The sequence below is a fragment of the Amblyomma americanum genome, chromosome 7 (genome assembly GCF_052857255.1).
Source record: "Amblyomma americanum isolate KBUSLIRL-KWMA chromosome 7, ASM5285725v1, whole genome shotgun sequence".
NCBI lineage: Eukaryota > Metazoa > Arthropoda > Arachnida > Ixodida > Ixodidae > Amblyomma > Amblyomma americanum.
In genome coordinates, this window is record NC_135503.1 from 31,484,206 (window position 1) to 31,498,307 (window position 14,102).

General features: G+C 50.2%; 2 non-coding genes across 2 annotated transcripts; both read left to right on the forward strand.

The window, feature by feature from the left end:
* Positions 1 to 1,432: 1,432 nt before the first annotated feature.
* TRNAE-CUC (transfer RNA glutamic acid (anticodon CUC)) lies at positions 1,433 to 1,504 on the forward strand. Its single transcript has one exon. It is a non-coding gene; the product is annotated as a tRNA-Glu (tRNA).
* Positions 1,505 to 1,512: 8 nt separating this feature from the next.
* On the forward strand, positions 1,513 to 1,584 carry TRNAQ-CUG (transfer RNA glutamine (anticodon CUG)). Its single transcript has one exon. It is a non-coding gene; the product is annotated as a tRNA-Gln (tRNA).
* Positions 1,585 to 14,102: the final 12,518 nt, after the last annotated feature.

Here is a 14,102-nt window from a genome sequence, read left to right on the forward strand (position 1 = left end):
TCACATATCATGATCTCACCAATCATTTTAAACTAGAGAGGAGAATTTTCCCCCCTCCAGACAAAAGACTTACTAAAGAACAAGAGGTTACGTGGCGTAGTCTACAGACGAGATCGATACGCACCCCATCACTCCTCGCGCACATTTATCCAGATCTTTACAACCCAAACTGCAAACATTGTGGCCAACGTGCTACCTACGATCACATCCTGTGGGACTGCAAAATAGAGCCACCTCCGGGTGATCTAGTTACAGCTCCTTCTCTCGAGCGGTGGGAGACCGTGCTGGCTAGCTCTGACCCCAGAACGCAAGTTTTGGCGGTGGAGTGGGCTGACAAATTCGTCGAGGGCTATGTACTCTCGACCACTTAACGCGACCTCTTGCCAAGCTCTTCCCGGCGAATAAAATGTTTTACAATCAATCTGACTCGCAGTGGAAAGCCTGCGATTAATTTAGACCATCTGGAGTTCTTTAGGGCCTGCTGCGATTACTTACGTCGTTACACACAAGCGTTTTTGCATTTAGACGGAAGCAAGCATGCAGGCGGGAAACTCGGCACTGGAAGCCGAACGTATGCGCTCAGGTAAATTTTCAGGATTCACAAAAAGGCTCACCTCCACAGCAGCATGGAGTCGGCATGTGCTGTGTGGCATGTGCAGTGCACATCTCATTTTTAGGCTTCCCGTTCAAGCCACGATAGCCACCATAGCCACGATAAAACGTACGGCTAATGTCTTCATGCAGTGCCCCGGAAAAGCAGGAAAAAATTTTCAGAATGTGTACACTATAGGATAGCGACGTCAGTTAAGAAAAATGAGAAAGTAGCTGAACAGTGCCACAACCAGATAAATGATGCGAACCGTACGTAGAAAAGTGCCGCTACAGAATTGAAATTACGATTATAATTAAACCAGGCGCCGAGAGAAGTAAACAAAACATTTATGATTTATTTATTAACAAAACATCTGCAATGGCATCTCTGTGCCATCGGGACAACTTTGAATTTTAGTCAGTGCAGGGGTAGGAGTTATAGCTATATGGAAAGGGACCGGGGCTCGTTTTTTTTTCAGTTTTTTGTTGTGAAGAGCGCATTAACGTGACGAGCATTTGATAGCGGCCGAGGAAAAAAAACTCGATGCTGTGTTCTGGATGCAGAGAGGACTGTAATTGGTACATTATTTTTTGTAGCTGTGCTACTGGTAGTCATGCGCACAGGATCAGAGAAAGAAAAAGACACCAGACGCAGTGCGTGTAATGGGCAGTAGTAAGACGCACTGAAGACCAAAGGGAAACACTGTAATACATTTCTATTTCTGGCTTCTGTGTACACTGCCGCTCTCCCTCGCAAATACAGTAGCTCCAAATAAGCAAAAAAAAAAAAATGACGCGCATCTAGCTCTGAAATACATCCGCCTTTGGGCTATCGGTGTGTTCCGGCGTGGTCTAGTGGCTAGGATACCTGGCTCTCACCCAGGAGGCCCGGGTTCGATTCCCGGCGTCGGAATATATTCTGGTCTCATGGTGTAACGGTTAGCACTCTGGACTCTGAATCCAGCGATCCGAGTTCAAATCTCGGTGAGACCTCAATTTTTTTTCTTTCCATTAAAAAAAAAAACGAAATATGCATGTCAATGAATATAGAAATTCGATTAGATGGAGAGAAAACCAGCGGGCCCCATGTCTTTTTTTTTTCCCTTGTTAAAGTCTATACAACAGTTAAAAAGAAAACCTTATCAAAGAACGCCTCGGACATTTTCTCCCTTATTATTCTCCCATCCCCTTCCATTTTCGTTCGCTGGTCTTTCTCCTGGCCATTTATTTGTCTGCGACCTTCGACGGACCTCATTCACGCGACGGATCACGGCGGGCTCCTTAAAACGGTTCACGCCGTAAAAACTATATATATATATATATATATATATATATATATATATATATATATATATATATATATATATATATATATATATATATACTTCGACTCCCCAATTGTACCTTCAAACCAAGGTGTTCGTGTTCAAGCAGTACGCGACAACATCCTGTCCTAAACTGTACAGAACAATTTGACGTTACCTACATGATGCGGTATGAATAAGGGTTGGATTTTTCGTTTTCTAGTTTTTGCAAATTTGGCTTTTTTTGGGGGAGTTTATTACGGAATGCAGTTTTCGTTTTCTTTTTTTCGGTGATATGATGTAGCATTCCTGTGCGGTCAAAATTCAGAGTATATATTGCCAATTCTGCTGGCCCCATGCAGCTCCTACCAGTCATTAACGCGCATATATGGTCGTAATTACAGCCGTGCTTGATCAAGGAAGTGATGTGATGTAAGAAAACAGTGGAACTTCAGCTCCTTTGTGTGGGAGTTTTTGGAATCTTTGGGCTCGTCTTAATTATCTGAGGACATACTCAAGTCTGAGGATTCCTTTGGAAGAGCAGAGGCTTTGTGGGGCATCTTATTTGAAGTTGCCATGTTACAGTTGGCCTGTTGCTCTGGGTTGAGTATAAAGGGCCGGGCATCACGTGGTCTGCGTGCTGATAGCAGGGATGAAACTGCTGCTGAATCGTTGCTTCAGATAGAAAGCGACATTTTTTTGTGTGTGCTGTGTCGCTAATGCGCGGTACTTTATGGAGGCTAGCCGACGACGTCTGGCGAGGAGTGGTCTCCCTGCGCACTGGTATACCATAGAATTGCCTGAAAACGCACAACTGTGATATTTAATACAGTGGCGACACCGTTTCACCACATACGCGCCGCATGCTCTCCAGATTCAGTCGTTCCAAAACTAAAATTGCCGAATACAAAATTTATTTACATACATGTGCAATTGCGGTACAACTTCTCGATCAGGGAGCCTCTCTGGTTATCCCCACCGCGTGCCTTCAAAAATTTGGAGGACGCTTAAGTTTCGTCTTAAGGAGTAAGGCGCGACAGCGTGTTGCAGCGTTGCCAAGGTGTGCACGGGACGCCGTCGCCCGTTCGACCATCTTGTCCCACATATCTCGGTGGACACCCGTACCGCGCCGTAAGGGAAGGAAGAGGAGTGCGAGGAGGACGGTTTTTCGCTCACGGCCAACGCCGCCGACGCTGACACCGGCTTTTCAGCTACACGAGCTCCTTAACGCTGTCGCGTTAAAACCTTCTCGTTCCCTCGATCGGTTCTCCTGGCACAACAGTTCTTTCATCGTCACCGCTCCGGCGGCAGGTGGTAACTGGCCAATTATGTCCTCAGAAAGCCGCGTCTGTAGCGCAGACTTCCCTTACTTCGCAAACAGGCTGGCGGCCCTGTTCGGGATGGCTGCGGAATGATAAGGCGTCCCTTCTGGCAATCCCTCAGTCAGCGCCTCTCCTCTGCCGTCCGTCCGGCGACAGCCTTCCGAGCCCGTCGCTTAATTGTTCGATCAGTGTTGTGGTAAGTAGCGGCCGCTCCTTCTACCAGCTCTTGGGGGCTACACTGCTCCACGCACAACACATACCTTGTTGTTTCTCTGATCGCAATTGAATTCGGCGTACTTTTATCGTTTTCTGTCGGCTTAAAACTAAGAAGTCCTGGAAAGTGCATATAGATACATTTAGCATAGCGCATAGCGTACGTACGTTAGCGTTGACCGTGTACCGCACCCCCCTCTTTGCGCACGCGCTGATGGCCCCGGCCGGCAGGCTTGTGGCCCGTTGACGGGAACGTGTCCCTCAGGGCGATCTGCGCATGCGCAATGGTGGCTCGCGGTACCCGCAATGCTTAAGGTATCTAATATGAGATTATATTCTTTGCAACATTGCAGTTAGAGTCCACAGTAATTATAGCAGCGCACGTATAAATTGCGACATTTTTATTGTAGCGGGAGCTTCACTAGGCTATCAGTCGAGCATTTCGAGGTACAGGCGAAAGGCCAGTTGTGCGCATGCGCCGTTACCATGGCAACCGGGGAGGAGGATTGGGAGCGCCGCGCGCTTCGTCGCAGCTCTTCCGGAGTCCCTCCTTTATCCCTTCCCTTATGGCGCGGTTCAGGTGTCCGCCGATATGTGAGACAGATACTGCGCCATTTCTTTTCCCCAAAAACCAATTTAACCTTACGGCCGACCCGCCGCGGTGGCTCAGTGGTTAGGGCGCTCGACTACTGATCCGGAGTTCCCGGGTTCGAACCCGACCGCGGCGGCTGCGTTTTTATGGAGGAAAAACGCTAAGCGTCGTTTCACATGCTGCGAATTTCACCGCGCGGCACTGCGAATTCGGTCCCGCCGTTGACGCCGCAATGCGTTTGCCGCTCAGTCGTTTCACATGCAACGCAGGACCTGCGAATTCGTTCCGTGTGACAGCAGGGTTGCTAGATGACTGCTCATGGAACTCGTGATTAACGTGGCATTAATGCAATAAGGAATGTGGTCGTGTTGTTGTAGTCACGCGTGTTTTTAGATACAAAAAAATATTTTGAATGTTTTTTTATTAAAGTAAACAGTTCTGAATTATTCAAAAAGTACGTTGGTGCGCTGAATGCACGTGACCGCAAGTGACGTCAGACCCATGAGGCGTGAGTGCAAGGACAGCCATAGCTGGCCAAGCCAAGCCTGGCGGGGAGCCAAGCAAAGGATGCTCCCTATTGGTCAGTCGCAGAGCGAACACACCGACGCTGCGAACGAATTCCAACCGGACGGAAATCGTTCGCAAGCCGTCTGCGGCAAGAGCGGCGGCCCTCTCCGCCCCAGAGCGAACGAATTCGCAGTGCCGCGCGGTGAAATTCGCAGCATGTGAAACGGCCCTAAGGCGCCCGTGTGCTGTGCGATGTCAGTGCACATTAAAGATCCCCAGGTGGTCGAAATTATTCCGGAGCCCTCCACTACGGCACCTCTTCTTCCTTCTCACTCCCCTCTTTATCCCTTCCCTTACAGCGCGGTTCAGGTGTCCAACCATATATGTGACAGATACTGCGCCATTTCCTTAAAGGGACACTGAGGAGAAATTGAAGTTGGCTTGTATCGATAGAATATCAGCTCCTGATCACAAAAACGCCGCTCTTACTGCAAACAAAGCTCTTGTAAAGTAGAAAATATCAGGAACCAAAATATAGGTATCGCCGCCACAGGCCAATCGCGCAAGTACAATCATGGCGACGTCATAGCACAAGAGACGCCATCTTGGAGGAATTTCCTACATTGGGCTGCGAATCTCTGAGGCTGCCAAACGAAGGTTGCGCTGTTCAATATATAAGTAAGTTTTGTTTTAAAACCAATAGTGCACTTTTATCACACAAGGAAGGCAGACAAAAGACAACGTGAATGTTGGAAGCCAAGAAAACCGATGCTTGGCGGCGCCACAGGCGGCCCAGGAGAGTCGATTTTTTATGGCGCTTCGCCTATCAGAGCTTTGCGTGCCCCGTGGTTTTGTTTTTGACGCGCCTCGATATACAAGCGCTGAACAGCGGAGGAACTCCAAGTGCCGCTTCGAGTGCTAGTTAACCTTTGAAGGAGCCTATTAAGGCTGGTCAGATGATCGCCACGGTCGATGAAAAACTATGATGGCACGATGGTCGGTGATCGTACAAGGCAGTTCGCAGTATAAAGAGCACTTAATTGTGTGTCCACACGCTCGCCCGGCGAAACATTCCCGGCTGTGCCAGTCACCTTCAACCTATTTAACGGAAATCGTTTATCAGGGACGGGAGACAAGGTACAAGGCAGTTAAGAAAAACTGCTGATGGCCTACCTCTGTCAGGCCAGGATATACGCAGCGAAAGCGCGTAGATTTCTGTACCGGAAGAGTGCATTCACTAGATGCGCCTTAATTGATGGTTGTACATTAAGTCGTCGTAGCGTAGTGGCAGCGTCTCCACCTCAAACGCCAAAAGCCCTGGCTAGATTCCGAGCCTGTACCGAGCCTCGGTACAGGATTTTTTTTTTTTTAGTCAATGAGTGGGCAGGGGTTTTCAGTGGCTCCCATAGATGCCGCCACCGAATTTGTTGGTTATCAGTTAAGCGCAGGTTCTGTTAAGGCGCGTTTATGCTCCGGCGTAACGCGTGCGCTGCACGGCTACGTCACGTTGGTCAAAGCGAGACCCTTTATACTCCAACTGCGCTTGACCGCCGACGCGTTCGGCGGCTTCGGCGCACTCTGACCGCACTGCCGGGGACTTTGAGCATGTCTCTATTTCGCGCCGAGTGCGCCAGCCGCCGCCGGCCCGGCCCGACTGATTCGGCTCCGCAGCGAGGTGCGCGTTGTGACGTAATTCAATAGCTTCGGCAGTTTGGCGGAGCTGTTCTTTTCGAGCTCTCGGCTAATTTAATCCATTCACATCTGAAGGTACATGCAAGTGGGCGAGAGAGCCCGATCCAGTGGACCCGTTGGATCTAGCGGAAGTCGTTGAAGAGTCATGCGTCGGCTTTAGTTTCAAGCCGCCAACTTTAAACGCGACCGCCCTTGAGCACACATCCTTTTTTTGTGGCAAAAAATAAATAAATAACATGGCTCTTGCGACCATGGGAGATCTCGACGCTGCCTGCTGCACCGTGCAACCGCGCCGTTCGAGGAATCACAATCCGTTGGCCCCAAAGCCCCGGTCAGCCTCCGATGGGCGCAACGCGCCGACCTTGTCCTGTCCCATCGCGACTCCGCGAACTGAGGTTATGATATTTAGTTGCAACGGCTGCTCACGGCGGAAGAGGGAAACGACCCGCAGGCGGCTAACCTAACCGTGCTCCGTCAAAAGCATCGCACGCTCTGTGGGGCTGAGGTCGCTGAAATGCAGGCCAGAGTTTTTGCGAGAACTACGTCGTCGGGTTCGGGAACGGGATCCATCGTAACGCTGGCAAGACGCCGGTGCCAACATAAACGAAGCGACGGTAGCGACCCCCGATAGATGTCTAGCTTCAACGAGCGGCGGCGGTAGCTTTCATTTCGGCAACTGCTAGACCGCACCCCTAGCCACCAGAAATCACGGAGTCAGCGTTTACGTCACGTATCACGTCACTCCGTCCTGTGACGTCATAAGGGTTCTCCGTGCCGTCATAAGAGTTCTCGAGTTTGAATCGGAGCGGCGTGAAAAACTTTTTCAACTTCGAATCCAAATTTCCTTGAAATGCATTTTTCGCTCCCGGACAAGCGGCAACAAAGCCATGAAATGCTGAACTATCAGATTTTGCTAACAAAAAATTTTGATAGGGTTCTCCTCAGTGTCCCTTTAACACAAAGACCAATTATTAATTATTAACCTTACGGCCGCGGTCCGCGGTGTCGGTCTCCACGGCAGGCGTCGCATGGATCACACGTACCGTTCCGCTGAACGCATCAAAGTGCACCGGCGTTTTATAATAATAATAATTGGTTTTTGGTGGAAAGGAAATGGCGCAGTATCTGTCTCATATATCGTTCGACACCTGAACCGCGCCGTAAGGGAAGGGATAAAGGAGGGAGTGAAAGAAGAGAGGAACAAATAGGTCCGTAGTGGAGGGCTCCGGAATAATTTCGACCACCTGGGGATCTTTAACGTGCACTGACATCGCACAGCACACGGGCGCCTTAGCGTTTTTCCTCCATAAAAACGCAGCCGCCGCGGTCGGGTTCGAACCCGGGAACTCCGGATCAGTAGTCGAGCGCCCTAACCATTGAGCCACCGCGACGGGGCCGGCGTTTTATGAAAATTTGGTTTTGGGGAAAAGGAAATGGCGCAGTATCTTTCTCACTGTACCGGCGGACACCTGAACCGCGCCGTAAGGGAAGGGCTAAAGGAGGGACTGAGAGAAGAAAGAGGTGCCGTAGTGGAGGGCACTGCAATAATTTCGACCACCTGGGGATCTTTAACGTGCACTGGCATCGCACAGCGCACGGGCGCCCGTAGCGTCTCGCCTCCATCGAAACGCAGCCGCCGCGGCGGCCGCGTTCTATGCAGGGTCCGGGCCCTGCATAGAAAGTACCTCAATCATACTGGAGCCGTATACACCGATGCAGCCGATTATAATTTCAACCAAGAGGCTTCCGCCATCTGCGCATCCAAATTCATGCGTCAGAGGGCGAAGAGAGCAGCATAGACGCCCGATCAGAGAGGAACGCCTTGCCAAACGGAGACGCCAGACTGCCGACCGTAATAGACGCCGTATAGCCTCCGAGATCTAGCCTATGGAAGGCGTCAGTCAACGGCAACCAACCGAAGAGGATGTGAATGCCCGTCGTGTGACTGATCACACCACTCGAGTTTCCGAAAAATAAGCTCAGCCAGGGAAAGGTACCTCTCGCTACGTATATCCTGGCATAGCCGAGCTAAGCCACTGCCATTTTTTTTTGCAGCGAACGTGATGTGCTGTATTGGGATGGCATTCTTTCTACTGTTTGAGGTTTATTTTGAAAACCGTGCACAAGAATTACACAGAGAGAGAGAGAGGGGGTTTATTGATTATTGATAGGAAAGGCAAAGAATTACACAAGTTACTGTAGTACACGATGAGGTCCCATTGCAAATTCAAAACATGTTTGAGGGCCTCAGATTAGCAATAATCGCATAAAATAAATGACAGTTTAGAAGGGGATGCAAACAAATCGGCTGGAATAAAGTTCATAAAATAATAATAGCTGTCAAGCGATGTCCTGTGGTATCGCAGTGCACTGTGCAGAGCCACACGTATCGCACAGTCAATATGATCATGCCGCATTCAAGCGGCTTTAAATTAGTATTCTGAACGGGACGAACATGAGCCGGAATTGCAGCGTACGTACCATCGTGAATATGCATTAAACAAAGGTTGCGGCAAAGCATAGTTTTTTTTTTTTTAATTTATCATGGGGAACGGTCAGATTCGACCTTAAAGGTCAGCGAGTTTAGGCTGCTATGGCTAAGAATTAATAGAGTTATTTACTGTCGCCTTGGGTGATACCAAACTGCAATTCAGAGATGGCCTTCAACAACTTCGCTAGGATCGTCATCGGCTGTGCCATTTCCAGTACAGCGTCTCAAGAGACTGCCACGCTTCCTTCCCGCCTTAACTCTGCGTTTTGCCGCTCGCGTCAAGACTGTGGTCAAGGGAGTTACGAGGGCTTCGCGAAGGATGTCTTCTGACACGTCTTTAAGGTCCCACGGTGGTTCGAGGTTAGAGCAGTTGGTCAAGAGGCCTACGAAGGTACCGTCGAGCGTAGAAATGGCCCCAGCTGCCTCGGCAGCAGTCAGCGGCCTCTCGTGGGAGCGCCTTCGGCGAGCATTCATGCCGGCCAGGTCCAAGTAGAAGGCGCCGATGAGGAACGCGTACCCTGCCTCGAGTAAATTGTCCGCGCCCCGGTTCTCGGCCTGGTAGATGCGCCACACGAAGTTGAAACCGGGTCCGCACGCGAACCGCACGCGGTTCAACAGGATCCACCTCATGGTTTCACTCGGAAGTCTCGCGGCGATGCCGTCCCAGGGGATCGCCGTGGACATGGACGGCACGTACTTGGCCATGTCGCCGAGACTGCGTGCTGCGTTGGCGGCAGGGACGAACGTCTTGGTTTCGGGATCGTACCCACTGGGTGGCTTGGCCGTCGCGTCGTCGATGCTGCGCTCGTTCATGCAGTTGTCGAACAGCAAGCACGCGGACAGCCTGCTCCAGGTGAGCTTGTCCGGACCCGCGTCGCCATTTCCGAGCACGAATCCGTCTTTCAGATGCACGTCGCCGTCACAATCGGCGGCCCTTTTCCTGATGGCCGCGCGTTCGTTCCTTCCCTTCACTACGAACCTGTACATGGTCCATTCGAGGAGGCCGGCGTCCAACGCCTTGTCGCGGAGTTCCGAGTAGACGCCCCTGTAGATGTTCTCTATATCGATGGGGTTAGGATAAGGCGGAGGGAGGCCGTTTAGATCAAAACCACAGTCGGAGATGCCGTCAAGGTCTATTTCAAGTACATCTTCAAGGGATCCTTCCGACATGGCGCACCAACTATACGCTGCTGTTCAAACCGCTCGGCGCAGGATCGATCGCGACGGCAGTAACACGCGCCCAGGGAGGATAAAAAGAAACAAGCGAAAGATACCGCGCTGCCGTGGCTGCATAGCTCCGCTTCCGATTGCTGACAATCATGCAGCAGCGTGACGCATAATGTTATCTCTGCCAGTGTCGGCCTTTTTATCTCTCGCTACGGGTTAAAAACAAAGAAGAAGCAAAAACCGGCATAGGTTGGAGCAATAATAATACTCAAACATGCATTGTTGGCGGTTGCCAAGCGTAAACGACTATTACATAATTTATGGTCGAATTTCTCTTTCGCTCTGTTTTGGTTTAAACAGCCGGATAATGGCTGTGACGTCGAATGTACAGTGCTGAGCAAAAGTGGAGAGACCACTGCTCCGGGCGCGGGAGGAGCTGCGGGGCAGCACCGCGGCACTGCCATCTCGCGCAGCACGCTCGCTGCGAGAGTGCTCCGAGTGACGACAAACTTCGCCGTCGCTCTCGCGCAGGGGCTTGTCACGCTTGATAAATTAATTTCTAGTGCGCCGTTCGGCTGCTCTGCAGCTGACGGTCGCGACGAAGGGGGGTGCGCATCGCAAAGCACCCAAATTCTCTGAAGGGAAAGTAGGGCGAACTGCTCCACTCCTCCTCCGTTTTCGGAGCGCCCTGACGGTTAGGCATCGATGCCGTGCCTGTATCGACATGCTGTTGCAAGGCACGCGCGGCTTCCAGCTCTTCCATCGGTCTGCCTACGAGGCGAGCTGTGTGAACAGGGCTGTGGTCCTGCTGGAAAAGGAAGCAGCAGGAAGGAAGGAAGCCTTCAATGCGCACAAGGGGGCTAATTCCGGATGCCGGAGCCTTTCACTACACCTCTTTCTCCCTTTCTTCTTTCACTCCCTCCTTTATCCCTTCCCTTACGGCGCGGTTCAGGTGTCCAACGATATATGAGACAGATACTGTACCATTTACTTTCCCCCCAAAACAACCAAACAACCAAACAACCAACCAATTCCGCCCTTGCTTATGACATCCCAGGCATTGACAGCGCGCCATGACCACTCCGCACGCTGCAGTGGCTACTAGTAGGTGCACATCGTAATCCCATCGAGAACATGTGGGGGCTTATCAAGAAGCAACATGCGGCCCGGCATCTCCGAACGGCTACTGCTGATCAAATGTGGACTGCCATTAAAAAAAGAATGGCAGACTTTTCGTGCTCGCCCAGACGTTGTGTCATCACTATACGATTCGGTGCCACGTCGCGCTGCTGGTGTAATTGCCGTTAAAGGCAACTTCACTAAGTATAATCTGATTGTTAAGTTCAGATTGTTTATTTCTCACGGCAATAAAGAGCCTTGTGAGTTTCACCTGAAGGGGTGTTCCAAGCGAGGATCCATAGAGCCTTGCATTTTACGCCTCGCTGTATTCATCACTAATGATTTGGGAGTCGAGTGAAAGCCGCGCGTGCCTTCCAACAGCGTGTCGATACAGGCACGGCATCGACGCGTAGCCGTGAAGGCGCCCCGAAAACGGAGGAATGGAGCAGTTCGCCCTACTTCCCCTTCAGAGACTTTCAGCGCTTAGCGATGCGCACTCCCCTTCGTCGCGACCGTCAGTTGCAGAGAAGCCGAACGGCGCACTAGAATTTTATCAAGCTTGGCAAGCACGCGCGCGAAAGAGAGGGTCAGGTTTGTCGTCACTAAAGGCTGCCTGTCTCAAGAGCCACAATGCAATAACGAATGAAGGAATGGAGGTTATATAAAAGTTTTTTTCGTTCCTGACACTGTATACTCATGCGACCGGATCTTTGACGTGAAAGGGAAACAGCGCGAGAGCAAAATTTGGTTATAAATTATTTAGCGAAAGAAGCAAACATGCAACCAAAATTATAGTCGGATACAACTTAAGTCTGCAGTGAAGGTCCGCCCGCATTCAGGACCGCCGCACAGAATTTATCCATGACAAAAAAGAAGTCCTCTGTAAAAACTTTTCTTGTTACCGAAACAAGAGGCTAATCGCAAGAAAAATAATGTTCTCAAAATTTTGATGCCTCTGACTTGTTCTATACAGTCAAACATTAAAAATCTAAATGTTTACTCATCGCAGTAACACGGGACACTGCGTACGTACCATGGCCCATTATTACCAACAGCTGTTCCAGTGACAGTAGAATGTTAGAGAGCATCAGAAATTTCAAATGATATAATTAATGGAATATATCGTTTTATTCTGAACATTTTTTTTAAAGCTTTGAAGACCAAAGCAGCGATCGATGACGACGAACAAAGAGCGCGCGTTTGAAACGCATTTGTTAAATGCTGCAAAATGTATAAACATGCAACACCCCCCCCCCCCCTCCCCCCTGCCGCGGTGGCTCAGTGGTTAGGGCGGTCGGCTACTGATCCGGAGTTCCCGGGTTCGAACCCGACCGCGGCGGCCGCGTTTCGATGGAGGCGAAACACTAAGGCGCCCGTGTGCTGTGCGATGTCAGTGCACGTTAAAGATCCCCAGGTGGTCGAAATTATTCCGGAGCCCTCCACTACGGCACCTCTTTCTTCCTTTCTTTCTTCTTTCACTCCCTGCTTTATCCCTTCCCTTACGCCGCGGTTCAGGTGTCCAACGATATATGAGACAGATACTGCGCCATTTCCTTTCCCCCAAAACCAATTATTATTAACACTGGGTCAGGATCCGAGCAGTCCTGTATTACTCCACTACTTTTTTGTCATGAAAGAATTCTGTTCGGGGGTTCCAAATGTGGGCGGAGCAACTGAAACCAACCGGACGCTGTTGAATGGCATGTGCATGCAGTGAGCCTCCGCCCACATTTATGACCACCACACCACATACCTCCATTGCTTCTCAATTAAAAAGCAGTCCGTTGTTGAAAGTTTTCTTGTTACATAAACGATGAAGCAAAATACCATACAAAATTATAGGGGCAAGAATTTGCATGCATTTGCTTGCTTAACCGCCGCTAGTTTACTGTACCGCCGCGGTGGCTCAGTGGTTGTGGCGCTCGGCTGCTGACCCGAAAGACGCGGGTTCGATCCCGGCCACGGCGGTAGAATTTCAATGGAGGCGAAAATTCTAGAGGCCCGTGTACTGTGCGATGTCAGTGCACGTCAAAGAACCCCAGGTGCTCGAAATTTCCGGAGCCCTTCACTACGGCGTCCATGATAGCCTGAGTTGCTGTTGTGCTTGATGGATGGAGTAAACAAGGACGGCGCGGGCAATAATTAACCCACTGTTACTAAATGCTGTCTTTTTTAGAACCTGTATATCCGACTATACACAATTTCAGTTTCGATGCCTGGTTGCCACCATCCTACTTTGCTGGTGGAGCCCTGTAATGGGTCAAACATAGAAGCCTGCACCGGCACCATCTTGGGCTGTGTGTACAGCGTTGTTGCAGTGGGTACTGCATGGTACTTGCCTCCAATTAACCATGTCCTTTGCTAGCTGCGGACACCACATCCCTGCACACTTCTTAATCTCATCCGCCCACCTAACTTGCTGCAGGCCCTGCTACGCTTGTCTTATCTTGGAATCGAATCCACCCAGTTACCCTCAATGACCAGCAGTTGTCTTGCCTTCACATTGCATGCCCTGGCCAAGCCCATTTCTTGCTCTTGATTTCGATTAGGATGTCATTAACCTGCATTTGTTCTCACACACCCTGCCCACATCCGGTCTCTTAACGTTACACCTGTAATTTTTCTTTCCATAGCTTGCTGCGTTACCCTTAACTTAAGCTGAACCCTTTTCGTTAGCCTCCACGTTTTTGCCCCACAGGTAAGCACCAGTAATATACAGCTGTTGTATACTTTTCTCTTGAGGGATATTGGTAAACTGCCATTCAAGACCTGGGAGAACATGCCATATGTGCTCCACCCAGTTCTTATTCCTTAGTTATTTCCCTCACATGACCTGGATCAGCTGTCACTACCTGCACCCAGTAGACCATTTCGATGCTTTTATTTTTTTGATACCGTAAAACATTAAAAAATCTTTTTTGTTCACTGTTCTCAGCACGCTGACAACAGTGAACAGCGCGGACTGTGGAGGATTCTTACCAACTGTTTTCTTTTAAATTTTATTCTACATCGCTCAGCGCCCAGGCAGATTTTGCACTTAACCTCCATCGATAGGTGGCCGCCGCGTTTCGATGCCTACTCTACGCAACACCCACAGATGGCCC